This window comes from Phasianus colchicus, chromosome 7 (assembly GCF_987193195.1).
Source record: "Phasianus colchicus chromosome 7, bPhaCol1.hap1.1, whole genome shotgun sequence".
In the NCBI taxonomy this organism is placed as follows: Eukaryota; Metazoa; Chordata; class Aves; order Galliformes; family Phasianidae; genus Phasianus; species Phasianus colchicus.
The window spans coordinates 29143200-29167029 of NC_143442.1; the positions used below are offsets into that span (position 1 = coordinate 29143200).

Genomic DNA, 23830 nt, shown 5'->3' on the forward strand with positions numbered 1-23830 from the left:
GTAGCCTTTCCCCAGCAGTAGCCTTTCCCCAGCAGTAGCCTTTCCCCAGCAGTAGCCTTTCCCCAGCAGTAGCCTTTCCCCAGCAGTAGCCTTTCCCCAGCAGTAGCCTTTCCCCAGCAGTAGCCTTTCCCCAGCAGTAGCCTTTCCCCAGCAGTAGCCTTTCCCCAGCAGTAGCCTTTCCCCAGCAGTAGCCTTTCCCCAGCAGTAGCCTTTCCCCAGCAGTAGCCTTTCCCCAGCAGTAGCCTTTCCCCAGCAGTAGCCTTTCCCCAGCAGTAGCCTTTCCCCAGCAGTAGCCTTTCCCCAGCAGTAGCCTTTCCCCAGCAGTAGCCTTTCCCCAGCAGTAGCCTTTCCCCAGCAGTAGCCTTTCCCCAGCAGTAGCCTTTCCCCAGCAGTAGCCTTTCCCCAGCAGTAGCCTTTCCCCAGCAGTAGCCTTTCCCCAGCAGTAGCCTTTCCCCAGCAGTAGCCTTTCCCCAGCAGTAGCCTTTCCCCAGCAGTAGCCTTTCCCCAGCAGTAGCCTTTCCCCAGCAGTAGCCTTTCCCCAGCAGTAGCCTTTCCCCAGCAGTAGCCTTTCCCCAGCAGTAGCCTTTCCCCAGCAGTAGCCTTTCCCCAGCAGTAGCCTTTCCCCAGCAGTAGCCTTTCCCCAGCAGTAGCCTTTCCCCAGCAGTAGCCTTTCCCCAGCAGTAGCCTTTCCCCAGCAGTAGCCTTTCCCCAGCAGTAGCCTTTCCCCAGCAGTAGCCTTTCCCCAGCAGTAGCCTTTCCCCAGCAGTAGCCTTTCCCCAGCAGTAGCCTTTCCCCAGCAGTAGCCTTTCCCCAGCAGTAGCCTTTCCCCAGCAGTAGCCTTTCCCCAGCAGTAGCCTTTCCCCAGCAGTAGCCTTTCCCCAGCAGTAGCCTTTCCCCAGCAGTAGCCTTTCCCCAGCAGTAGCCTTTCCCCAGCAGTAGCCTTTCCCCAGCAGTAGCCTTTCCCCAGCAGTAGCCTTTCCCCAGCAGTAGCCTTTCCCCAGCAGTAGCCTTTCCCCAGCAGTAGCCTTTCCCCAGCAGTAGCCTTTCCCCAGCAGTAGCCTTTCCCCAGCAGTAGCCTTTCCCCAGCAGTAGCCTTTCCCCAGCAGTAGCCTTTCCCCAGCAGTAGCCTTTCCCCAGCAGTAGCCTTTCCCCAGCAGTAGCCTTTCCCCAGCAGTAGCCTTTCCCCAGCAGTAGCCTTTCCCCAGCAGTAGCCTTTCCCCAGCAGTAGCCTTTCCCCAGCAGTAGCCTTTCCCCAGCAGTAGCCTTTCCCCAGCAGTAGCCTTTCCCCAGCAGTAGCCTTTCCCCAGCAGTAGCCTTTCCCCAGCAGTAGCCTTTCCCCAGCAGTAGCCTTTCCCCAGCAGTAGCCTTTCCCCAGCAGTAGCCTTTCCCCAGCAGTAGCCTTTCCCCAGCAGTAGCCTTTCCCCAGCAGTAGCCTTTCCCCAGCAGTAGCCTTTCCCCAGCAGTAGCCTTTCCCCAGCAGTAGCCTTTCCCCAGCAGTAGCCTTTCCCCAGCAGTAGCCTTTCCCCAGCAGTAGCCTTTCCCCAGCAGTAGCCTTTCCCCAGCAGTAGCCTTTCCCCAGCAGTAGCCTTTCCCCAGCAGTAGCCTTTCCCCAGCAGTAGCCTTTCCCCAGCAGTAGCCTTTCCCCAGCAGTAGCCTTTCCCCAGCAGTAGCCTTTCCCCAGCAGTAGCCTTTCCCCAGCAGTAGCCTTTCCCCAGCAGTAGCCTTTCCCCAGCAGTAGCCTTTCCCCAGCAGTAGCCTTTCCCCAGCAGTAGCCTTTCCCCAGCAGTAGCCTTTCCCCAGCAGTAGCCTTTCCCCAGCAGTAGCCTTTCCCCAGCAGTAGCCTTTCCCCAGCAGTAGCCTTTCCCCAGCAGTAGCCTTTCCCCAGCAGTAGCCTTTCCCCAGCAGTAGCCTTTCCCCAGCAGTAGCCTTTCCCCAGCAGTAGCCTTTCCCCAGCAGTAGCCTTTCCCCAGCAGTAGCCTTTCCCCAGCAGTAGCCTTTCCCCAGCAGTAGCCTTTCCCCAGCAGTAGCCTTTCCCCAGCAGTAGCCTTTCCCCAGCAGTAGCCTTTCCCCAGCAGTAGCCTTTCCCCAGCAGTAGCCTTTCCCCAGCAGTAGCCTTTCCCCAGCAGTAGCCTTTCCCCAGCAGTAGCCTTTCCCCAGCAGTAGCCTTTCCCCAGCAGTAGCCTTTCCCCAGCAGTAGCCTTTCCCCAGCAGTAGCCTTTCCCCAGCAGTAGCCTTTCCCCAGCAGTAGCCTTTCCCCAGCAGTAGCCTTTCCCCAGCAGTAGCCTTTCCCCAGCAGTAGCCTTTCCCCAGCAGTAGCCTTTCCCCAGCAGTAGCCTTTCCCCAGCAGTAGCCTTTCCCCAGCAGTAGCCTTTCCCCAGCAGTAGCCTTTCCCCAGCAGTAGCCTTTCCCCAGCAGTAGCCTTTCCCCAGCAGTAGCCTTTCCCCAGCAGTAGCCTTTCCCCAGCAGTAGCCTTTCCCCAGCAGTAGCCTTTCCCCAGCAGTAGCCTTTCCCCAGCAGTAGCCTTTCCCCAGCAGTAGCCTTTCCCCAGCAGTAGCCTTTCCCCAGCAGTAGCCTTTCCCCAGCAGTAGCCTTTCCCCAGCAGTAGCCTTTCCCCAGCAGTAGCCTTTCCCCAGCAGTAGCCTTTCCCCAGCAGTAGCCTTTCCCCAGCAGTAGCCTTTCCCCAGCAGTAGCCTTTCCCCAGCAGTAGCCTTTCCCCAGCAGTAGCCTTTCCCCAGCAGTAGCCTTTCCCCAGCAGTAGCCTTTCCCCAGCAGTAGCCTTTCCCCAGCAGTAGCCTTTCCCCAGCAGTAGCCTTTCCCCAGCAGTAGCCTTTCCCCAGCAGTAGCCTTTCCCCAGCAGTAGCCTTTCCCCAGCAGTAGCCTTTCCCCAGCAGTAGCCTTTCCCCAGCAGTAGCCTTTCCCCAGCAGTAGCCTTTCCCCAGCAGTAGCCTTTCCCCAGCAGTAGCCTTTCCCCAGCAGTAGCCTTTCCCCAGCAGTAGCCTTTCCCCAGCAGTAGCCTTTCCCCAGCAGTAGCCTTTCCCCAGCAGTAGCCTTTCCCCAGCAGTAGCCTTTCCCCAGCAGTAGCCTTTCCCCAGCAGTAGCCTTTCCCCAGCAGTAGCCTTTCCCCAGCAGTAGCCTTTCCCCAGCAGTAGCCTTTCCCCAGCAGTAGCCTTTCCCCAGCAGTAGCCTTTCCCCAGCAGTAGCCTTTCCCCAGCAGTAGCCTTTCCCCAGCAGTAGCCTTTCCCCAGCAGTAGCCTTTCCCCAGCAGTAGCCTTTCCCCAGCAGTAGCCTTTCCCCAGCAGTAGCCTTTCCCCAGCAGTAGCCTTTCCCCAGCAGTAGCCTTTCCCCAGCAGTAGCCTTTCCCCAGCAGTAGCCTTTCCCCAGCAGTAGCCTTTCCCCAGCAGTAGCCTTTCCCCAGCAGTAGCCTTTCCCCAGCAGTAGCCTTTCCCCAGCAGTAGCCTTTCCCCAGCAGTAGCCTTTCCCCAGCAGTAGCCTTTCCCCAGCAGTAGCCTTTCCCCAGCAGTAGCCTTTCCCCAGCAGTAGCCTTTCCCCAGCAGTAGCCTTTCCCCAGCAGTAGCCTTTCCCCAGCAGTAGCCTTTCCCCAGCAGTAGCCTTTCCCCAGCAGTAGCCTTTCCCCAGCAGTAGCCTTTCCCCAGCAGTAGCCTTTCCCCAGCAGTAGCCTTTCCCCAGCAGTAGCCTTTCCCCAGCAGTAGCCTTTCCCCAGCAGTAGCCTTTCCCCAGCAGTAGCCTTTCCCCAGCAGTAGCCTTTCCCCAGCAGTAGCCTTTCCCCAGCAGTAGCCTTTCCCCAGCAGTAGCCTTTCCCCAGCAGTAGCCTTTCCCCAGCAGTAGCCTTTCCCCAGCAGTAGCCTTTCCCCAGCAGTAGCCTTTCCCCAGCAGTAGCCTTTCCCCAGCAGTAGCCTTTCCCCAGCAGTAGCCTTTCCCCAGCAGTAGCCTTTCCCCAGCAGTAGCCTTTCCCCAGCAGTAGCCTTTCCCCAGCAGTAGCCTTTCCCCAGCAGTAGCCTTTCCCCAGCAGTAGCCTTTCCCCAGCAGTAGCCTTTCCCCAGCAGTAGCCTTTCCCCAGCAGTAGCCTTTCCCCAGCAGTAGCCTTTCCCCAGCAGTAGCCTTTCCCCAGCAGTAGCCTTTCCCCAGCAGTAGCCTTTCCCCAGCAGTAGCCTTTCCCCAGCAGTAGCCTTTCCCCAGCAGTAGCCTTTCCCCAGCAGTAGCCTTTCCCCAGCAGTAGCCTTTCCCCAGCAGTAGCCTTTCCCCAGCAGTAGCCTTTCCCCAGCAGTAGCCTTTCCCCAGCAGTAGCCTTTCCCCAGCAGTAGCCTTTCCCCAGCAGTAGCCTTTCCCCAGCAGTAGCCTTTCCCCAGCAGTAGCCTTTCCCCAGCAGTAGCCTTTCCCCAGCAGTAGCCTTTCCCCAGCAGTAGCCTTTCCCCAGCAGTAGCCTTTCCCCAGCAGTAGCCTTTCCCCAGCAGTAGCCTTTCCCCAGCAGTAGCCTTTCCCCAGCAGTAGCCTTTCCCCAGCAGTAGCCTTTCCCCAGCAGTAGCCTTTCCCCAGCAGTAGCCTTTCCCCAGCAGTAGCCTTTCCCCAGCAGTAGCCTTTCCCCAGCAGTAGCCTTTCCCCAGCAGTAGCCTTTCCCCAGCAGTAGCCTTTCCCCAGCAGTAGCCTTTCCCCAGCAGTAGCCTTTCCCCAGCAGTAGCCTTTCCCCAGCAGTAGCCTTTCCCCAGCAGTAGCCTTTCCCCAGCAGTAGCCTTTCCCCAGCAGTAGCCTTTCCCCAGCAGTAGCCTTTCCCCAGCAGTAGCCTTTCCCCAGCAGTAGCCTTTCCCCAGCAGTAGCCTTTCCCCAGCAGTAGCCTTTCCCCAGCAGTAGCCTTTCCCCAGCAGTAGCCTTTCCCCAGCAGTAGCCTTTCCCCAGCAGTAGCCTTTCCCCAGCAGTAGCCTTTCCCCAGCAGTAGCCTTTCCCCAGCAGTAGCCTTTCCCCAGCAGTAGCCTTTCCCCAGCAGTAGCCTTTCCCCAGCAGTAGCCTTTCCCCAGCAGTAGCCTTTCCCCAGCAGTAGCCTTTCCCCAGCAGTAGCCTTTCCCCAGCAGTAGCCTTTCCCCAGCAGTAGCCTTTCCCCAGCAGTAGCCTTTCCCCAGCAGTAGCCTTTCCCCAGCAGTAGCCTTTCCCCAGCAGTAGCCTTTCCCCAGCAGTAGCCTTTCCCCAGCAGTAGCCTTTCCCCAGCAGTAGCCTTTCCCCAGCAGTAGCCTTTCCCCAGCAGTAGCCTTTCCCCAGCAGTAGCCTTTCCCCAGCAGTAGCCTTTCCCCAGCAGTAGCCTTTCCCCAGCAGTAGCCTTTCCCCAGCAGTAGCCTTTCCCCAGCAGTAGCCTTTCCCCAGCAGTAGCCTTTCCCCAGCAGTAGCCTTTCCCCAGCAGTAGCCTTTCCCCAGCAGTAGCCTTTCCCCAGCAGTAGCCTTTCCCCAGCAGTAGCCTTTCCCCAGCAGTAGCCTTTCCCCAGCAGTAGCCTTTCCCCAGCAGTAGCCTTTCCCCAGCAGTAGCCTTTCCCCAGCAGTAGCCTTTCCCCAGCAGTAGCCTTTCCCCAGCAGTAGCCTTTCCCCAGCAGTAGCCTTTCCCCAGCAGTAGCCTTTCCCCAGCAGTAGCCTTTCCCCAGCAGTAGCCTTTCCCCAGCAGTAGCCTTTCCCCAGCAGTAGCCTTTCCCCAGCAGTAGCCTTTCCCCAGCAGTAGCCTTTCCCCAGCAGTAGCCTTTCCCCAGCAGTAGCCTTTCCCCAGCAGTAGCCTTTCCCCAGCAGTAGCCTTTCCCCAGCAGTAGCCTTTCCCCAGCAGTAGCCTTTCCCCAGCAGTAGCCTTTCCCCAGCAGTAGCCTTTCCCCAGCAGTAGCCTTTCCCCAGCAGTAGCCTTTCCCCAGCAGTAGCCTTTCCCCAGCAGTAGCCTTTCCCCAGCAGTAGCCTTTCCCCAGCAGTAGCCTTTCCCCAGCAGTAGCCTTTCCCCAGCAGTAGCCTTTCCCCAGCAGTAGCCTTTCCCCAGCAGTAGCCTTTCCCCAGCAGTAGCCTTTCCCCAGCAGTAGCCTTTCCCCAGCAGTAGCCTTTCCCCAGCAGTAGCCTTTCCCCAGCAGTAGCCTTTCCCCAGCAGTAGCCTTTCCCCAGCAGTAGCCTTTCCCCAGCAGTAGCCTTTCCCCAGCAGTAGCCTTTCCCCAGCAGTAGCCTTTCCCCAGCAGTAGCCTTTCCCCAGCAGTAGCCTTTCCCCAGCAGTAGCCTTTCCCCAGCAGTAGCCTTTCCCCAGCAGTAGCCTTTCCCCAGCAGTAGCCTTTCCCCAGCAGTAGCCTTTCCCCAGCAGTAGCCTTTCCCCAGCAGTAGCCTTTCCCCAGCAGTAGCCTTTCCCCAGCAGTAGCCTTTCCCCAGCAGTAGCCTTTCCCCAGCAGTAGCCTTTCCCCAGCAGTAGCCTTTCCCCAGCAGTAGCCTTTCCCCAGCAGTAGCCTTTCCCCAGCAGTAGCCTTTCCCCAGCAGTAGCCTTTCCCCAGCAGTAGCCTTTCCCCAGCAGTAGCCTTTCCCCAGCAGTAGCCTTTCCCCAGCAGTAGCCTTTCCCCAGCAGTAGCCTTTCCCCAGCAGTAGCCTTTCCCCAGCAGTAGCCTTTCCCCAGCAGTAGCCTTTCCCCAGCAGTAGCCTTTCCCCAGCAGTAGCCTTTCCCCAGCAGTAGCCTTTCCCCAGCAGTAGCCTTTCCCCAGCAGTAGCCTTTCCCCAGCAGTAGCCTTTCCCCAGCAGTAGCCTTTCCCCAGCAGTAGCCTTTCCCCAGCAGTAGCCTTTCCCCAGCAGTAGCCTTTCCCCAGCAGTAGCCTTTCCCCAGCAGTAGCCTTTCCCCAGCAGTAGCCTTTCCCCAGCAGTAGCCTTTCCCCAGCAGTAGCCTTTCCCCAGCAGTAGCCTTTCCCCAGCAGTAGCCTTTCCCCAGCAGTAGCCTTTCCCCAGCAGTAGCCTTTCCCCAGCAGTAGCCTTTCCCCAGCAGTAGCCTTTCCCCAGCAGTAGCCTTTCCCCAGCAGTAGCCTTTCCCCAGCAGTAGCCTTTCCCCAGCAGTAGCCTTTCCCCAGCAGTAGCCTTTCCCCAGCAGTAGCCTTTCCCCAGCAGTAGCCTTTCCCCAGCAGTAGCCTTTCCCCAGCAGTAGCCTTTCCCCAGCAGTAGCCTTTCCCCAGCAGTAGCCTTTCCCCAGCAGTAGCCTTTCCCCAGCAGTAGCCTTTCCCCAGCAGTAGCCTTTCCCCAGCAGTAGCCTTTCCCCAGCAGTAGCCTTTCCCCAGCAGTAGCCTTTCCCCAGCAGTAGCCTTTCCCCAGCAGTAGCCTTTCCCCAGCAGTAGCCTTTCCCCAGCAGTAGCCTTTCCCCAGCAGTAGCCTTTCCCCAGCAGTAGCCTTTCCCCAGCAGTAGCCTTTCCCCAGCAGTAGCCTTTCCCCAGCAGTAGCCTTTCCCCAGCAGTAGCCTTTCCCCAGCAGTAGCCTTTCCCCAGCAGTAGCCTTTCCCCAGCAGTAGCCTTTCCCCAGCAGTAGCCTTTCCCCAGCAGTAGCCTTTCCCCAGCAGTAGCCTTTCCCCAGCAGTAGCCTTTCCCCAGCAGTAGCCTTTCCCCAGCAGTAGCCTTTCCCCAGCAGTAGCCTTTCCCCAGCAGTAGCCTTTCCCCAGCAGTAGCCTTTCCCCAGCAGTAGCCTTTCCCCAGCAGTAGCCTTTCCCCAGCAGTAGCCTTTCCCCAGCAGTAGCCTTTCCCCAGCAGTAGCCTTTCCCCAGCAGTAGCCTTTCCCCAGCAGTAGCCTTTCCCCAGCAGTAGCCTTTCCCCAGCAGTAGCCTTTCCCCAGCAGTAGCCTTTCCCCAGCAGTAGCCTTTCCCCAGCAGTAGCCTTTCCCCAGCAGTAGCCTTTCCCCAGCAGTAGCCTTTCCCCAGCAGTAGCCTTTCCCCAGCAGTAGCCTTTCCCCAGCAGTAGCCTTTCCCCAGCAGTAGCCTTTCCCCAGCAGTAGCCTTTCCCCAGCAGTAGCCTTTCCCCAGCAGTAGCCTTTCCCCAGCAGTAGCCTTTCCCCAGCAGTAGCCTTTCCCCAGCAGTAGCCTTTCCCCAGCAGTAGCCTTTCCCCAGCAGTAGCCTTTCCCCAGCAGTAGCCTTTCCCCAGCAGTAGCCTTTCCCCAGCAGTAGCCTTTCCCCAGCAGTAGCCTTTCCCCAGCAGTAGCCTTTCCCCAGCAGTAGCCTTTCCCCAGCAGTAGCCTTTCCCCAGCAGTAGCCTTTCCCCAGCAGTAGCCTTTCCCCAGCAGTAGCCTTTCCCCAGCAGTAGCCTTTCCCCAGCAGTAGCCTTTCCCCAGCAGTAGCCTTTCCCCAGCAGTAGCCTTTCCCCAGCAGTAGCCTTTCCCCAGCAGTAGCCTTTCCCCAGCAGTAGCCTTTCCCCAGCAGTAGCCTTTCCCCAGCAGTAGCCTTTCCCCAGCAGTAGCCTTTCCCCAGCAGTAGCCTTTCCCCAGCAGTAGCCTTTCCCCAGCAGTAGCCTTTCCCCAGCAGTAGCCTTTCCCCAGCAGTAGCCTTTCCCCAGCAGTAGCCTTTCCCCAGCAGTAGCCTTTCCCCAGCAGTAGCCTTTCCCCAGCAGTAGCCTTTCCCCAGCAGTAGCCTTTCCCCAGCAGTAGCCTTTCCCCAGCAGTAGCCTTTCCCCAGCAGTAGCCTTTCCCCAGCAGTAGCCTTTCCCCAGCAGTAGCCTTTCCCCAGCAGTAGCCTTTCCCCAGCAGTAGCCTTTCCCCAGCAGTAGCCTTTCCCCAGCAGTAGCCTTTCCCCAGCAGTAGCCTTTCCCCAGCAGTAGCCTTTCCCCAGCAGTAGCCTTTCCCCAGCAGTAGCCTTTCCCCAGCAGTAGCCTTTCCCCAGCAGTAGCCTTTCCCCAGCAGTAGCCTTTCCCCAGCAGTAGCCTTTCCCCAGCAGTAGCCTTTCCCCAGCAGTAGCCTTTCCCCAGCAGTAGCCTTTCCCCAGCAGTAGCCTTTCCCCAGCAGTAGCCTTTCCCCAGCAGTAGCCTTTCCCCAGCAGTAGCCTTTCCCCAGCAGTAGCCTTTCCCCAGCAGTAGCCTTTCCCCAGCAGTAGCCTTTCCCCAGCAGTAGCCTTTCCCCAGCAGTAGCCTTTCCCCAGCAGTAGCCTTTCCCCAGCAGTAGCCTTTCCCCAGCAGTAGCCTTTCCCCAGCAGTAGCCTTTCCCCAGCAGTAGCCTTTCCCCAGCAGTAGCCTTTCCCCAGCAGTAGCCTTTCCCCAGCAGTAGCCTTTCCCCAGCAGTAGCCTTTCCCCAGCAGTAGCCTTTCCCCAGCAGTAGCCTTTCCCCAGCAGTAGCCTTTCCCCAGCAGTAGCCTTTCCCCAGCAGTAGCCTTTCCCCAGCAGTAGCCTTTCCCCAGCAGTAGCCTTTCCCCAGCAGTAGCCTTTCCCCAGCAGTAGCCTTTCCCCAGCAGTAGCCTTTCCCCAGCAGTAGCCTTTCCCCAGCAGTAGCCTTTCCCCAGCAGTAGCCTTTCCCCAGCAGTAGCCTTTCCCCAGCAGTAGCCTTTCCCCAGCAGTAGCCTTTCCCCAGCAGTAGCCTTTCCCCAGCAGTAGCCTTTCCCCAGCAGTAGCCTTTCCCCAGCAGTAGCCTTTCCCCAGCAGTAGCCTTTCCCCAGCAGTAGCCTTTCCCCAGCAGTAGCCTTTCCCCAGCAGTAGCCTTTCCCCAGCAGTAGCCTTTCCCCAGCAGTAGCCTTTCCCCAGCAGTAGCCTTTCCCCAGCAGTAGCCTTTCCCCAGCAGTAGCCTTTCCCCAGCAGTAGCCTTTCCCCAGCAGTAGCCTTTCCCCAGCAGTAGCCTTTCCCCAGCAGTAGCCTTTCCCCAGCAGTAGCCTTTCCCCAGCAGTAGCCTTTCCCCAGCAGTAGCCTTTCCCCAGCAGTAGCCTTTCCCCAGCAGTAGCCTTTCCCCAGCAGTAGCCTTTCCCCAGCAGTAGCCTTTCCCCAGCAGTAGCCTTTCCCCAGCAGTAGCCTTTCCCCAGCAGTAGCCTTTCCCCAGCAGTAGCCTTTCCCCAGCAGTAGCCTTTCCCCAGCAGTAGCCTTTCCCCAGCAGTAGCCTTTCCCCAGCAGTAGCCTTTCCCCAGCAGTAGCCTTTCCCCAGCAGTAGCCTTTCCCCAGCAGTAGCCTTTCCCCAGCAGTAGCCTTTCCCCAGCAGTAGCCTTTCCCCAGCAGTAGCCTTTCCCCAGCAGTAGCCTTTCCCCAGCAGTAGCCTTTCCCCAGCAGTAGCCTTTCCCCAGCAGTAGCCTTTCCCCAGCAGTAGCCTTTCCCCAGCAGTAGCCTTTCCCCAGCAGTAGCCTTTCCCCAGCAGTAGCCTTTCCCCAGCAGTAGCCTTTCCCCAGCAGTAGCCTTTCCCCAGCAGTAGCCTTTCCCCAGCAGTAGCCTTTCCCCAGCAGTAGCCTTTCCCCAGCAGTAGCCTTTCCCCAGCAGTAGCCTTTCCCCAGCAGTAGCCTTTCCCCAGCAGTAGCCTTTCCCCAGCAGTAGCCTTTCCCCAGCAGTAGCCTTTCCCCAGCAGTAGCCTTTCCCCAGCAGTAGCCTTTCCCCAGCAGTAGCCTTTCCCCAGCAGTAGCCTTTCCCCAGCAGTAGCCTTTCCCCAGCAGTAGCCTTTCCCCAGCAGTAGCCTTTCCCCAGCAGTAGCCTTTCCCCAGCAGTAGCCTTTCCCCAGCAGTAGCCTTTCCCCAGCAGTAGCCTTTCCCCAGCAGTAGCCTTTCCCCAGCAGTAGCCTTTCCCCAGCAGTAGCCTTTCCCCAGCAGTAGCCTTTCCCCAGCAGTAGCCTTTCCCCAGCAGTAGCCTTTCCCCAGCAGTAGCCTTTCCCCAGCAGTAGCCTTTCCCCAGCAGTAGCCTTTCCCCAGCAGTAGCCTTTCCCCAGCAGTAGCCTTTCCCCAGCAGTAGCCTTTCCCCAGCAGTAGCCTTTCCCCAGCAGTAGCCTTTCCCCAGCAGTAGCCTTTCCCCAGCAGTAGCCTTTCCCCAGCAGTAGCCTTTCCCCAGCAGTAGCCTTTCCCCAGCAGTAGCCTTTCCCCAGCAGTAGCCTTTCCCCAGCAGTAGCCTTTCCCCAGCAGTAGCCTTTCCCCAGCAGTAGCCTTTCCCCAGCAGTAGCCTTTCCCCAGCAGTAGCCTTTCCCCAGCAGTAGCCTTTCCCCAGCAGTAGCCTTTCCCCAGCAGTAGCCTTTCCCCAGCAGTAGCCTTTCCCCAGCAGTAGCCTTTCCCCAGCAGTAGCCTTTCCCCAGCAGTAGCCTTTCCCCAGCAGTAGCCTTTCCCCAGCAGTAGCCTTTCCCCAGCAGTAGCCTTTCCCCAGCAGTAGCCTTTCCCCAGCAGTAGCCTTTCCCCAGCAGTAGCCTTTCCCCAGCAGTAGCCTTTCCCCAGCAGTAGCCTTTCCCCAGCAGTAGCCTTTCCCCAGCAGTAGCCTTTCCCCAGCAGTAGCCTTTCCCCAGCAGTAGCCTTTCCCCAGCAGTAGCCTTTCCCCAGCAGTAGCCTTTCCCCAGCAGTAGCCTTTCCCCAGCAGTAGCCTTTCCCCAGCAGTAGCCTTTCCCCAGCAGTAGCCTTTCCCCAGCAGTAGCCTTTCCCCAGCAGTAGCCTTTCCCCAGCAGTAGCCTTTCCCCAGCAGTAGCCTTTCCCCAGCAGTAGCCTTTCCCCAGCAGTAGCCTTTCCCCAGCAGTAGCCTTTCCCCAGCAGTAGCCTTTCCCCAGCAGTAGCCTTTCCCCAGCAGTAGCCTTTCCCCAGCAGTAGCCTTTCCCCAGCAGTAGCCTTTCCCCAGCAGTAGCCTTTCCCCAGCAGTAGCCTTTCCCCAGCAGTAGCCTTTCCCCAGCAGTAGCCTTTCCCCAGCAGTAGCCTTTCCCCAGCAGTAGCCTTTCCCCAGCAGTAGCCTTTCCCCAGCAGTAGCCTTTCCCCAGCAGTAGCCTTTCCCCAGCAGTAGCCTTTCCCCAGCAGTAGCCTTTCCCCAGCAGTAGCCTTTCCCCAGCAGTAGCCTTTCCCCAGCAGTAGCCTTTCCCCAGCAGTAGCCTTTCCCCAGCAGTAGCCTTTCCCCAGCAGTAGCCTTTCCCCAGCAGTAGCCTTTCCCCAGCAGTAGCCTTTCCCCAGCAGTAGCCTTTCCCCAGCAGTAGCCTTTCCCCAGCAGTAGCCTTTCCCCAGCAGTAGCCTTTCCCCAGCAGTAGCCTTTCCCCAGCAGTAGCCTTTCCCCAGCAGTAGCCTTTCCCCAGCAGTAGCCTTTCCCCAGCAGTAGCCTTTCCCCAGCAGTAGCCTTTCCCCAGCAGTAGCCTTTCCCCAGCAGTAGCCTTTCCCCAGCAGTAGCCTTTCCCCAGCAGTAGCCTTTCCCCAGCAGTAGCCTTTCCCCAGCAGTAGCCTTTCCCCAGCAGTAGCCTTTCCCCAGCAGTAGCCTTTCCCCAGCAGTAGCCTTTCCCCAGCAGTAGCCTTTCCCCAGCAGTAGCCTTTCCCCAGCAGTAGCCTTTCCCCAGCAGTAGCCTTTCCCCAGCAGTAGCCTTTCCCCAGCAGTAGCCTTTCCCCAGCAGTAGCCTTTCCCCAGCAGTAGCCTTTCCCCAGCAGTAGCCTTTCCCCAGCAGTAGCCTTTCCCCAGCAGTAGCCTTTCCCCAGCAGTAGCCTTTCCCCAGCAGTAGCCTTTCCCCAGCAGTAGCCTTTCCCCAGCAGTAGCCTTTCCCCAGCAGTAGCCTTTCCCCAGCAGTAGCCTTTCCCCAGCAGTAGCCTTTCCCCAGCAGTAGCCTTTCCCCAGCAGTAGCCTTTCCCCAGCAGTAGCCTTTCCCCAGCAGTAGCCTTTCCCCAGCAGTAGCCTTTCCCCAGCAGTAGCCTTTCCCCAGCAGTAGCCTTTCCCCAGCAGTAGCCTTTCCCCAGCAGTAGCCTTTCCCCAGCAGTAGCCTTTCCCCAGCAGTAGCCTTTCCCCAGCAGTAGCCTTTCCCCAGCAGTAGCCTTTCCCCAGCAGTAGCCTTTCCCCAGCAGTAGCCTTTCCCCAGCAGTAGCCTTTCCCCAGCAGTAGCCTTTCCCCAGCAGTAGCCTTTCCCCAGCAGTAGCCTTTCCCCAGCAGTAGCCTTTCCCCAGCAGTAGCCTTTCCCCAGCAGTAGCCTTTCCCCAGCAGTAGCCTTTCCCCAGCAGTAGCCTTTCCCCAGCAGTAGCCTTTCCCCAGCAGTAGCCTTTCCCCAGCAGTAGCCTTTCCCCAGCAGTAGCCTTTCCCCAGCAGTAGCCTTTCCCCAGCAGTAGCCTTTCCCCAGCAGTAGCCTTTCCCCAGCAGTAGCCTTTCCCCAGCAGTAGCCTTTCCCCAGCAGTAGCCTTTCCCCAGCAGTAGCCTTTCCCCAGCAGTAGCCTTTCCCCAGCAGTAGCCTTTCCCCAGCAGTAGCCTTTCCCCAGCAGTAGCCTTTCCCCAGCAGTAGCCTTTCCCCAGCAGTAGCCTTTCCCCAGCAGTAGCCTTTCCCCAGCAGTAGCCTTTCCCCAGCAGTAGCCTTTCCCCAGCAGTAGCCTTTCCCCAGCAGTAGCCTTTCCCCAGCAGTAGCCTTTCCCCAGCAGTAGCCTTTCCCCAGCAGTAGCCTTTCCCCAGCAGTAGCCTTTCCCCAGCAGTAGCCTTTCCCCAGCAGTAGCCTTTCCCCAGCAGTAGCCTTTCCCCAGCAGTAGCCTTTCCCCAGCAGTAGCCTTTCCCCAGCAGTAGCCTTTCCCCAGCAGTAGCCTTTCCCCAGCAGTAGCCTTTCCCCAGCAGTAGCCTTTCCCCAGCAGTAGCCTTTCCCCAGCAGTAGCCTTTCCCCAGCAGTAGCCTTTCCCCAGCAGTAGCCTTTCCCCAGCAGTAGCCTTTCCCCAGCAGTAGCCTTTCCCCAGCAGTAGCCTTTCCCCAGCAGTAGCCTTTCCCCAGCAGTAGCCTTTCCCCAGCAGTAGCCTTTCCCCAGCAGTAGCCTTTCCCCAGCAGTAGCCTTTCCCCAGCAGTAGCCTTTCCCCAGCAGTAGCCTTTCCCCAGCAGTAGCCTTTCCCCAGCAGTAGCCTTTCCCCAGCAGTAGCCTTTCCCCAGCAGTAGCCTTTCCCCAGCAGTAGCCTTTCCCCAGCAGTAGCCTTTCCCCAGCAGTAGCCTTTCCCCAGCAGTAGCCTTTCCCCAGCAGTAGCCTTTCCCCAGCAGTAGCCTTTCCCCAGCAGTAGCCTTTCCCCAGCAGTAGCCTTTCCCCAGCAGTAGCCTTTCCCCAGCAGTAGCCTTTCCCCAGCAGTAGCCTTTCCCCAGCAGTAGCCTTTCCCCAGCAGTAGCCTTTCCCCAGCAGTAGCCTTTCCCCAGCAGTAGCCTTTCCCCAGCAGTAGCCTTTCCCCAGCAGTAGCCTTTCCCCAGCAGTAGCCTTTCCCCAGCAGTAGCCTTTCCCCAGCAGTAGCCTTTCCCCAGCAGTAGCCTTTCCCCAGCAGTAGCCTTTCCCCAGCAGTAGCCTTTCCCCAGCAGTAGCCTTTCCCCAGCAGTAGCCTTTCCCCAGCAGTAGCCTTTCCCCAGCAGTAGCCTTTCCCCAGCAGTAGCCTTTCCCCAGCAGTAGCCTTTCCCCAGCAGTAGCCTTTCCCCAGCAGTAGCCTTTCCCCAGCAGTAGCCTTTCCCCAGCAGTAGCCTTTCCCCAGCAGTAGCCTTTCCCCAGCAGTAGCCTTTCCCCAGCAGTAGCCTTTCCCCAGCAGTAGCCTTTCCCCAGCAGTAGCCTTTCCCCAGCAGTAGCCTTTCCCCAGCAGTAGCCTTTCCCCAGCAGTAGCCTTTCCCCAGCAGTAGCCTTTCCCCAGCAGTAGCCTTTCCCCAGCAGTAGCCTTTCCCCAGCAGTAGCCTTTCCCCAGCAGTAGCCTTTCCCCAGCAGTAGCCTTTCCCCAGCAGTAGCCTTTCCCCAGCAGTAGCCTTTCCCCAGCAGTAGCCTTTCCCCAGCAGTAGCCTTTCCCCAGCAGTAGCCTTTCCCCAGCAGTAGCCTTTCCCCAGCAGTAGCCTTTCCCCAGCAGTAGCCTTTCCCCAGCAGTAGCCTTTCCCCAGCAGTAGCCTTTCCCCAGCAGTAGCCTTTCCCCAGCAGTAGCCTTTCCCCAGCAGTAGCCTTTCCCCAGCAGTAGCCTTTCCCCAGCAGTAGCCTTTCCCCAGCAGTAGCCTTTCCCCAGCAGTAGCCTTTCCCCAGCAGTAGCCTTTCCCCAGCAGTAGCCTTTCCCCAGCAGTAGCCTTTCCCCAGCAGTAGCCTTTCCCCAGCAGTAGCCTTTCCCCAGCAGTAGCCTTTCCCCAGCAGTAGCCTTTCCCCAGCAGTAGCCTTTCCCCAGCAGTAGCCTTTCCCCAGCAGTAGCCTTTCCCCAGCAGTAGCCTTTCCCCAGCAGTAGCCTTTCCCCAGCAGTAGCCTTTCCCCAGCAGTAGCCTTTCCCCAGCAGTAGCCTTTCCCCAGCAGTAGCCTTTCCCCAGCAGTAGCCTTTCCCCAGCAGTAGCCTTTCCCCAGCAGTAGCCTTTCCCCAGCAGTAGCCTTTCCCCAGCAGTAGCCTTTCCCCAGCAGTAGCCTTTCCCCAGCAGTAGCCTTTCCCCAGCAGTAGCCTTTCCCCAGCAGTAGCCTTTCCCCAGCAGTAGCCTTTCCCCAGCAGTAGCCTTTCCCCAGCAGTAGCCTTTCCCCAGCAGTAGCCTTTCCCCAGCAGTAGCCTTTCCCCAGCAGTAGCCTTTCCCCAGCAGTAGCCTTTCCCCAGCAGTAGCCTTTCCCCAGCAGTAGCCTTTCCCCAGCAGTAGCCTTTCCCCAGCAGTAGCCTTTCCCCAGCAGTAGCCTTTCCCCAGCAGTAGCCTTTCCCCAGCAGTAGCCTTTCCCCAGCAGTAGCCTTTCCCCAGCAGTAGCCTTTCCCCAGCAGTAGCCTTTCCCCAGCAGTAGCCTTTCCCCAGCAGTAGCCTTTCCCCAGCAGTAGCCTTTCCCCAGCAGTAGCCTTTCCCCAGCAGTAGCCTTTCCCCAGCAGTAGCCTTTCCCCAGCAGTAGCCTTTCCCCAGCAGTAGCCTTTCCCCAGCAGTAGCCTTTCCCCAGCAGTAGCCTTTCCCCAGCAGTAGCCTTTCCCCAGCAGTAGCCTTTCCCCAGCAGTAGCCTTTCCCCAGCAGTAGCCTTTCCCCAGCAGTAGCCTTTCCCCAGCAGTAGCCTTTCCCCAGCAGTAGCCTTTCCCCAGCAGTAGCCTTTCCCCAGCAGTAGCCTTTCCCCAGCAGTAGCCTTTCCCCAGCAGTAGCCTTTCCCCAGCAGTAGCCTTTCCCCAGCAGTAGCCTTTCCCCAGCAGTAGCCTTTCCCCAGCAGTAGCCTTTCCCCAGCAGTAGCCTTTCCCCAGCAGTAGCCTTTCCCCAGCAGTAGCCTTTCCCCAGCAGTAGCCTTTCCCCAGCAGTAGCCTTTCCCCAGCAGTAGCCTTTCCCCAGCAGTAGCCTTTCCCCAGCAGTAGCCTTTCCCCAGCAGTAGCCTTTCCCCAGCAGTAGCCTTTCCCCAGCAGTAGCCTTTCCCCAGCAGTAGCCTTTCCCCAGCAGTAGCCTTTCCCCAGCAGTAGCCTTTCCCCAGCAGTAGCCTTTCCCCAGCAGTAGCCTTTCCCCAGCAGTAGCCTTTCCCCAGCAGTAGCCTTTCCCCAGCAGTAGCCTTTCCCCAGCAGTAGCCTTTCCCCAGCAGTAGCCTTTCCCCAGCAGTAGCCTTTCCCCAGCAGTAGCCTTTCCCCAGCAGTAGCCTTTCCCCAGCAGTAGCCTTTCCCCAGCAGTAGCCTTTCCCCAGCAGTAGCCTTTCCCCAGCAGTAGCCTTTCCCCAGCAGTAGCCTTTCCCCAGCAGTAGCCTTTCCCCAGCAGTAGCCTTTCCCCAGCAGTAGCCTTTCCCCAGCAGTAGCCTTTCCCCAGCAGTAGCCTTTCCCCAGCAGTAGCCTTTCCCCAGCAGTAGCCTTTCCCCAGCAGTAGCCTTTCCCCAGCAGTAGCCTTTCCCCAGCAGTAGCCTTTCCCCAGCAGTAGCCTTTCCCCAGCAGTAGCCTTTCCCCAGCAGTAGCCTTTCCCCAGCAGTAGCCTTTCCCCAGCAGTAGCCTTTCCCCAGCAGTAGCCTTTCCCCAGCAGTAGCCTTTCCCCAGCAGTAGCCTTTCCCCAGCAGTAGCCTTTCCCCAGCAGTAGCCTTTCCCCAGCAGTAGCCTTTCCCCAGCAGTAGCCTTTCCCCAGCAGTAGCCTTTCCCCAGCAGTAGCCTTTCCCCAGCAGTAGCCTTTCCCCAGCAGTAGCCTTTCCCCAGCAGTAGCCTTTCCCCAGCAGTAGCCTTTCCCCAGCAGTAGCCTTTCCCCAGCAGTAGCCTTTCCCCAGCAGTAGCCTTTCCCCAGCAGTAGCCTTTCCCCAGCAGTAGCCTTTCCCCAGCAGTAGCCTTTCCCCAGCAGTAGCCTTTCCCCAGCAGTAGCCTTTCCCCAGCAGTAGCCTTTCCCCAGCAGTAGCCTTTCCCCAGCAGTAGCCTTTCCCCAGCAGTAGCCTTTCCCCAGCAGTAGCCTTTCCCCAGCAGTAGCCTTTCCCCAGCAGTAGCCTTTCCCCAGCAGTAGCCTTTCCCCAGCAGTAGCCTTTCCCCAGCAGTAGCCTTTCCCCAGCAGTAGCCTTTCCCCAGCAGTAGCCTTTCCCCAGCAGTAGCCTTTCCCCAGCAGTAGCCTTTCCCCAGCAGTAGCCTTTCCCCAGCAGTAGCCTTTCCCCAGCAGTAGCCTTTCCCCAGCAGTAGCCTTTCCCCAGCAGTAGCCTTTCCCCAGCAGTAGCCTTTCCCCAGCAGTAGCCTTTCCCCAGCAGTAGCCTTTCCCCAGCAGTAGCCTTTCCCCAGCAGTAGCCTTTCCCCAGCAGTAGCCTTTCCCCAGCAGTAGCCTTTCCCCAGCAGTAGCCTTTCCCCAGCAGTAGCCTTTCCCCAGCAGTAGCCTTTCCCCAGCAGTAGCCTTTCCCCAGCAGTAGCCTTTCCCCAGCAGTAGCCTTTCCCCAGCAGTAGCCTTTCCCCAGCAGTAGCCTTTCCCCAGCAGTAGCCTTTCCCCAGCAGTAGCCTTTCCCCAGCAGTAGCCTTTCCCCAGCAGTAGCCTTTCCCCAGCAGTAGCCTTTCCCCAGCAGTAGCCTTTCCCCAGCAGTAGCCTTTCCCCAGCAGTAGCCTTTCCCCAGCAGTAGCCTTTCCCCAGCAGTAGCCTTTCCCCAGCAGTAGCCTTTCCCCAGCAGTAGCCTTTCCCCAGCAGTAGCCTTTCCCCAGCAGTAGCCTTTCCCCAGCAGTAGCCTTTCCCCAGCAGTAGCCTTTCCCCAGCAGTAGCCTTTCCCCAGCAGTAGCCTTTCCCCAGCAGTAGCCTTTCCCCAGCAGTAGCCTTTCCCCAGCAGTAGCCTTTCCCCAGCAGTAGCCTTTCCCCAGCAGTAGCCTTTCCCCAGCAGTAGCCTTTCCCCAGCAGTAGCCTTTCCCCAGCAGTAGCCTTTCCCCAGCAGTAGCCTTTCCCCAGCAGTAGCCTTTCCCCAGCAGTAGCCTTTCCCCAGCAGTAGCCTTTCCCCAGCAGTAGCCTTTCCCCAGCAGTAGCCTTTCCCCAGCAGTAGCCTTTCCCCAGCAGTAGCCTTTCCCCAGCAGTAGCCTTTCCCCAGCAGTAGCCTTTCCCCAGCAGTAGCCTTTCCCCAGCAGTAGCCTTTCCCCAGCAGTAGCCTTTCCCCAGCAGTAGCCTTTCCCCAGCAGTAGCCTTTCCCCAGCAGTAGCCTTTCCCCAGCAGTAGCCTTTCCCCAGCAGTAGCCTTTCCCCAGCAGTAGCCTTTCCCCAGCAGTAGCCTTTCCCCAGCAGTAGCCTTTCCCCAGCAGTAGCCTTTCCCCAGCAGTAGCCTTTCCCCAGCAGTAGCCTTTCCCCAGCAGTAGCCTTTCCCCAGCAGTAGCCTTTCCCCAGCAGTAGCCTTTCCCCAGCAGTAGCCTTTCCCCAGCAGTAGCCTTTCCCCAGCAGTAGCCTTTCCCCAGCAGTAGCCTTTCCCCAGCAGTAGCCTTTCCCCAGCAGTAGCCTTTCCCCAGCAGTAGCCTTTCCCCAGCAGTAGCCTTTCCCCAGCAGTAGCCTTTCCCCAGCAGTAGCCTTTCCCCAGCAGTAGCCTTTCCCCAGCAGTAGCCTTTCCCCAGCAGTAGCCTTTCCCCAGCAGTAGCCTTTCCCCAGCAGTAGCCTTTCCCCAGCAGTAGCCTTTCCCCAGCAGTAGCCTTTCCCCAGCAGTAGCCTTTCCCCAGCAGTAGCCTTTCCCCAGCAGTAGCCTTTCCCCAGCAGTAGCCTTTCCCCAGCAGTAGCCTTTCCCCAGCAGTAGCCTTTCCCCAGCAGTAGCCTTTCCCCAGCAGTAGCCTTTCCCCAGCAGTAGCCTTTCCCCAGCAGTAGCCTTTCCCCAGCAGTAGCCTTTCCCCAGCAGTAGCCTTTCCCCAGCAGTAGCCTTTCCCCAGCAGTAGCCTTTCCCCAGCAGTAGCCTTTCCCCAGCAGTAGCCTTTCCCCAGCAGTAGCCTTTCCCCAGCAGTAGCCTTTCCCCAGCAGTAGCCTTTCCCCAGCAGTAGCCTTTCCCCAGCAGCCTTTCCCCAGCAGTAGCCTTTCCCCAGCAGTAGCCTTTCCCCAGCAGTAGCCTTTCCCCAGCAGTAGCCTTTCCCCAGCAGTAGCCTTTCCCCAGCAGTAGCCTTTCCCCAGCAGTAGCCTTTCCCCAGCAGTAGCCTTTCCCCAGCAGTAGCCTTTCCCCAGCAGTAGCCTTTCCCCAGCAGTAGCCTTTCCCCAGCAGTAGCCTTTCCCCAGCAGTAGCCTTTCCCCAGCAGTAGCCTTTCCCCAGCAGTAGCCTTTCCCCAGCAGTAGCCTTTCCCCAGCAGTAGCCTTTCCCCAGCAGTAGCCTTTCCCCAGCAGTAGCCTTTCCCCAGCAGTAGCCTTTCCCCAGCAGTAGCCTTTCCCCAGCAGTAGCCTTTCCCCAGCAGTAGCCTTTCCCCAGCAGTAGCCTTTCCCCAGCAGTAGCCTTTCCCCAGCAGTAGCCTTTCCCCAGCAGTAGCCTTTCCCCAGCAGTAGCCTTTCCCCAGCAGTAGCCTTTCCCCAGCAGTAGCCTTTCCCCAGCAGTAGCCTTTCCCCAGCAGTAGCCTTTCCCCAGCAGTAGCCTTTCCCCAGCAGTAGCCTTTCCCCAGCAGTAGCCTTTCCCCAGCAGTAGCCTTTCCCCAGCAGTAGCCTTTCCCCAGCAGTAGCCTTTCCCCAGCAGTAGCCTTTCCCCAGCAGTAGCCTTTCCCCAGCAGTAGCCTTTCCCCAGCAGTAGCCTTTCCCCAGCAGTAGCCTTTCCCCAGCAGTAGCCTTTCCCCAGCAGTAGCCTTTCCCCAGCAGTAGCCTTTCCCCAGCAGTAGCCTTTCCCCAGCAGTAGCCTTTCCCCAGCAGTAGCCTTTCCCCAGCAGTAGCCTTTCCCCAGCAGTAGCCTTTCCCCAGCAGTAGCCTTTCCCCAGCAGTAGCCTTTCCCCAGCAGTAGCCTTTCCCCAGCAGTAGCCTTTCCCCAGCAGTAGCCTTTCCCCAGCAGTAGCCTTTCCCCAGCAGTAGCCTTTCCCCAGCAGTAGCCTTTCCCCAGCAGTAGCCTTTCCCCAGCAGTAGCCTTTCCCCAGCAGTAGCCTTTCCCCAGCAGTAGCCTTTCCCCAGCAGTAGCCTTTCCCCAGCAGTAGCCTTTCCCCAGCAGTAGCCTTTCCCCAGCAGTAGCCTTTCCCCAGCAGTAGCCTTTCCCCAGCAGTAGCCTTTCCCCAGCAGTAGCCTTTCCCCAGCAGTAGCCTTTCCCCAGCAGTAGCCTTTCCCCAGCAGTAGCCTTTCCCCAGCAGTAGCCTTTCCCCAGCAGTAGCCTTTCCCCAGCAGTAGCCTTTCCCCAGCAGTAGCCTTTCCCCAGCAGTAGCCTTTCCCCAGCAGTAGCCTTTCCCCAGCAGTAGCCTTTCCCCAGCAGTAGCCTTTCCCCAGCAGTAGCCTTTCCCCAGCAGTAGCCTTTCCCCAGCAGTAGCCTTTCCCCAGCAGTAGCCTTTCCCCAGCAGTAGCCTTTCCCCAGCAGTAGCCTTTCCCCAGCAGTAGCCTTTCCCCAGCAGTAGCCTTTCCCCAGCAGTAGCCTTTCCCCAGCAGTAGCCTTTCCCCAGCAGTAGCCTTTCCCCAGCAGTAGCCTTTCCCCAGCAGTAGCCTTTCCCCAGCAGTAGCCTTTCCCCAGCAGTAGCCTTTCCCCAGCAGTAGCCTTTCCCCAGCAGTAGCCTTTCCCCAGCAGTAGCCTTTCCCCAGCAGTAGCCTTTCCCCAGCAGTAGCCTTTCCCCAGCAGTAGCCTTTCCCCAGCAGTAGCCTTTCCCCAGCAGTAGCCTTTCCCCAGCAGTAGCCTTTCCCCAGCAGTAGCCTTTCCCCAGCAGTAGCCTTTCCCCAGCAGTAGCCTTTCCCCAGCAGTAGCCTTTCCCCAGCAGTAGCCTTTCCCCAGCAGTAGCCTTTCCCCAGCAGTAGCCTTTCCCCAGCAGTAGCCTTTCCCCAGCAGTAGCCTTTCCCCAGCAGTAGCCTTTCCCCAGCAGTAGCCTTTCCCCAGCAGTAGCCTTTCCCCAGCAGTAGCCTTTCCCCAGCAGTAGCCTTTCCCCAGCAGTAGCCTTTCCCCAGCAGTAGCCTTTCCCCAGCAGTAGCCTTTCCCCAGCAGTAGCCTTTCCCCAGCAGTAGCCTTTCCCCAGCAGTAGCCTTTCCCCAGCAGTAGCCTTTCCCCAGCAGTAGCCTTTCCCCAGCAGTAGCCTTTCCCCAGCAGTAGCCTTTCCCCAGCAGTAGCCTTTCCCCAGCAGTAGCCTTTCCCCAGCAGTAGCCTTTCCCCAGCAGTAGCCTTTCCCCAGCAGTAGCCTTTCCCCAGCAGTAGCCTTTCCCCAGCAGTAGCCTTTCCCCAGCAGTAGCCTTTCCCCAGCAGTAGCCTTTCCCCAGCAGTAGCCTTTCCCCAGCAGTAGCCTTTCCCCAGCAGTAGCCTTTCCCCAGCAGTAGCCTTTCCCCAGCAGTAGCCTTTCCCCAGCAGTAGCCTTTCCCCAGCAGTAGCCTTTCCCCAGCAGTAGCCTTTCCCCAGCAGTAGCCTTTCCCCAGCAGTAGCCTTTCCCCAGCAGTAGCCTTTCCCCAGCAGTAGCCTTTCCCCAGCAGTAGCCTTTCCCCAGCAGTAGCCTTTCCCCAGCAGTAGCCTTTCCCCAGCAGTAGCCTTTCCCCAGCAGTAGCCTTTCCCCAGCAGTAGCCTTTCCCCAGCAGTAGCCTTTCCCCAGCAGTAGCCTTTCCCCAGCAGTAGCCTTTCCCCAGCAGTAGCCTTTCCCCAGCAGTAGCCTTTCCCCAGCAGTAGCCTTTCCCCAGCAGTAGCCTTTCCCCAGCAGTAGCCTTTCCCCAGCAGTAGCCTTTCCCCAGCAGTAGCCTTTCCCCAGCAGTAGCCTTTCCCCAGCAGTAGCCTTTCCCCAGCAGTAGCCTTTCCCCAGCAGTAGCCTTTCCCCAGCAGTAGCCTTTCCCCAGCAGTAGCCTTTCCCCAGCAGTAGCCTTTCCCCAGCAGTAGCCTTTCCCCAGCAGTAGCCTTTCCCCAGCAGTAGCCTTTCCCCAGCAGTAGCCTTTCCCCAGCAGTAGCCTTTCCCCAGCAGTAGCCTTTCCCCAGCAGTAGCCTTTCCCCAGCAGTAGCCTTTCCCCAGCAGTAGCCTTTCCCCAGCAGTAGCCTTTCCCCAGCAGTAGCCTTTCCCCAGCAGTAGCCTTTCCCCAGCAGTAGCCTTTCCCCAGCAGTAGCCTTTCCCCAGCAGTAGCCTTTCCCCAGCAGTAGCCTTTCCCCAGCAGTAGCCTTTCCCCAGCAGTAGCCTTTCCCCAGCAGTAGCCTTTCCCCAGCAGTAGCCTTTCCCCAGCAGTAGCCTTTCCCCAGCAGTAGCCTTTCCCCAGCAGTAGCCTTTCCCCAGCAGTAGCCTTTCCCCAGCAGTAGCCTTTCCCCAGCAGTAGCCTTTCCCCAGCAGTAGCCTTTCCCCAGCAGTAGCCTTTCCCCAGCAGTAGCCTTTCCCCAGCAGTAGCCTTTCCCCAGCAGTAGCCTTTCCCCAGCAGTAGCCTTTCCCCAGCAGTAGCCTTTCCCCAGCAGTAGCCTTTCCCCAGCAGTAGCCTTTCCCCAGCAGTAGCCTTTCCCCAGCAGTAGCCTTTCCCCAGCAGTAGCCTTTCCCCAGCAGTAGCCTTTCCCCAGCAGTAGCCTTTCCCCAGCAGTAGCCTTTCCCCAGCAGTAGCCTTTCCCCAGCAGTAGCCTTTCCCCAGCAGTAGCCTTTCCCCAGCAGTAGCCTTTCCCCAGCAGTAGCCTTTCCCCAGCAGTAGCCTTTCCCCAGCAGTAGCCTTTCCCCAGCAGTAGCCTTTCCCCAGCAGTAGCCTTTCCCCAGCAGTAGCCTTTCCCCAGCAGTAGCCTTTCCCCAGCAGTAGCCTTTCCCCAGCAGTAGCCTTTCCCCAGCAGTAGCCTTTCCCCAGCAGTAGCCTTTCCCCAGCAGTAGCCTTTCCCCAGCAGTAGCCTTTCCCCAGCAGTAGCCTTTCCCCAGCAGTAGCCTTTCCCCAGCAGTAGCCTTTCCCCAGCAGTAGCCTTTCCCCAGCAGTAGCCTTTCCCCAGCAGTAGCCTTTCCCCAGCAGTAGCCTTTCCCCAGCAGTAGCCTTTCCCCAGCAGTAGCCTTTCCCCAGCAGTAGCCTTTCCCCAGCAGTAGCCTTTCCCCAGCAGTAGCCTTTCCCCAGCAGTAGCCTTTCCCCAGCAGTAGCCTTTCCCCAGCAGTAGCCTTTCCCCAGCAGTAGCCTTTCCCCAGCAGTAGCCTTTCCCCAGCAGTAGCCTTTCCCCAGCAGTAGCCTTTCCCCAGCAGTAGCCTTTCCCCAGCAGTAGCCTTTCCCCAGCAGTAGCCTTTCCCCAGCAGTAGCCTTTCCCCAGCAGTAGCCTTTCCCCAGCAGTAGCCTTTCCCCAGCAGTAGCCTTTCCCCAGC

The 23830-nt window shown here is 58.8% G+C and overlaps 1 long non-coding RNA gene across 1 annotated transcript in view; it reads left to right on the plus strand.

The window, feature by feature from the left end:
- LOC116235970 (uncharacterized) overlaps positions 1–23830 on the plus strand; it is a 42235-nt gene that overhangs the window by 1488 nt on the left and 16917 nt on the right. The window lies entirely within an intron of this gene.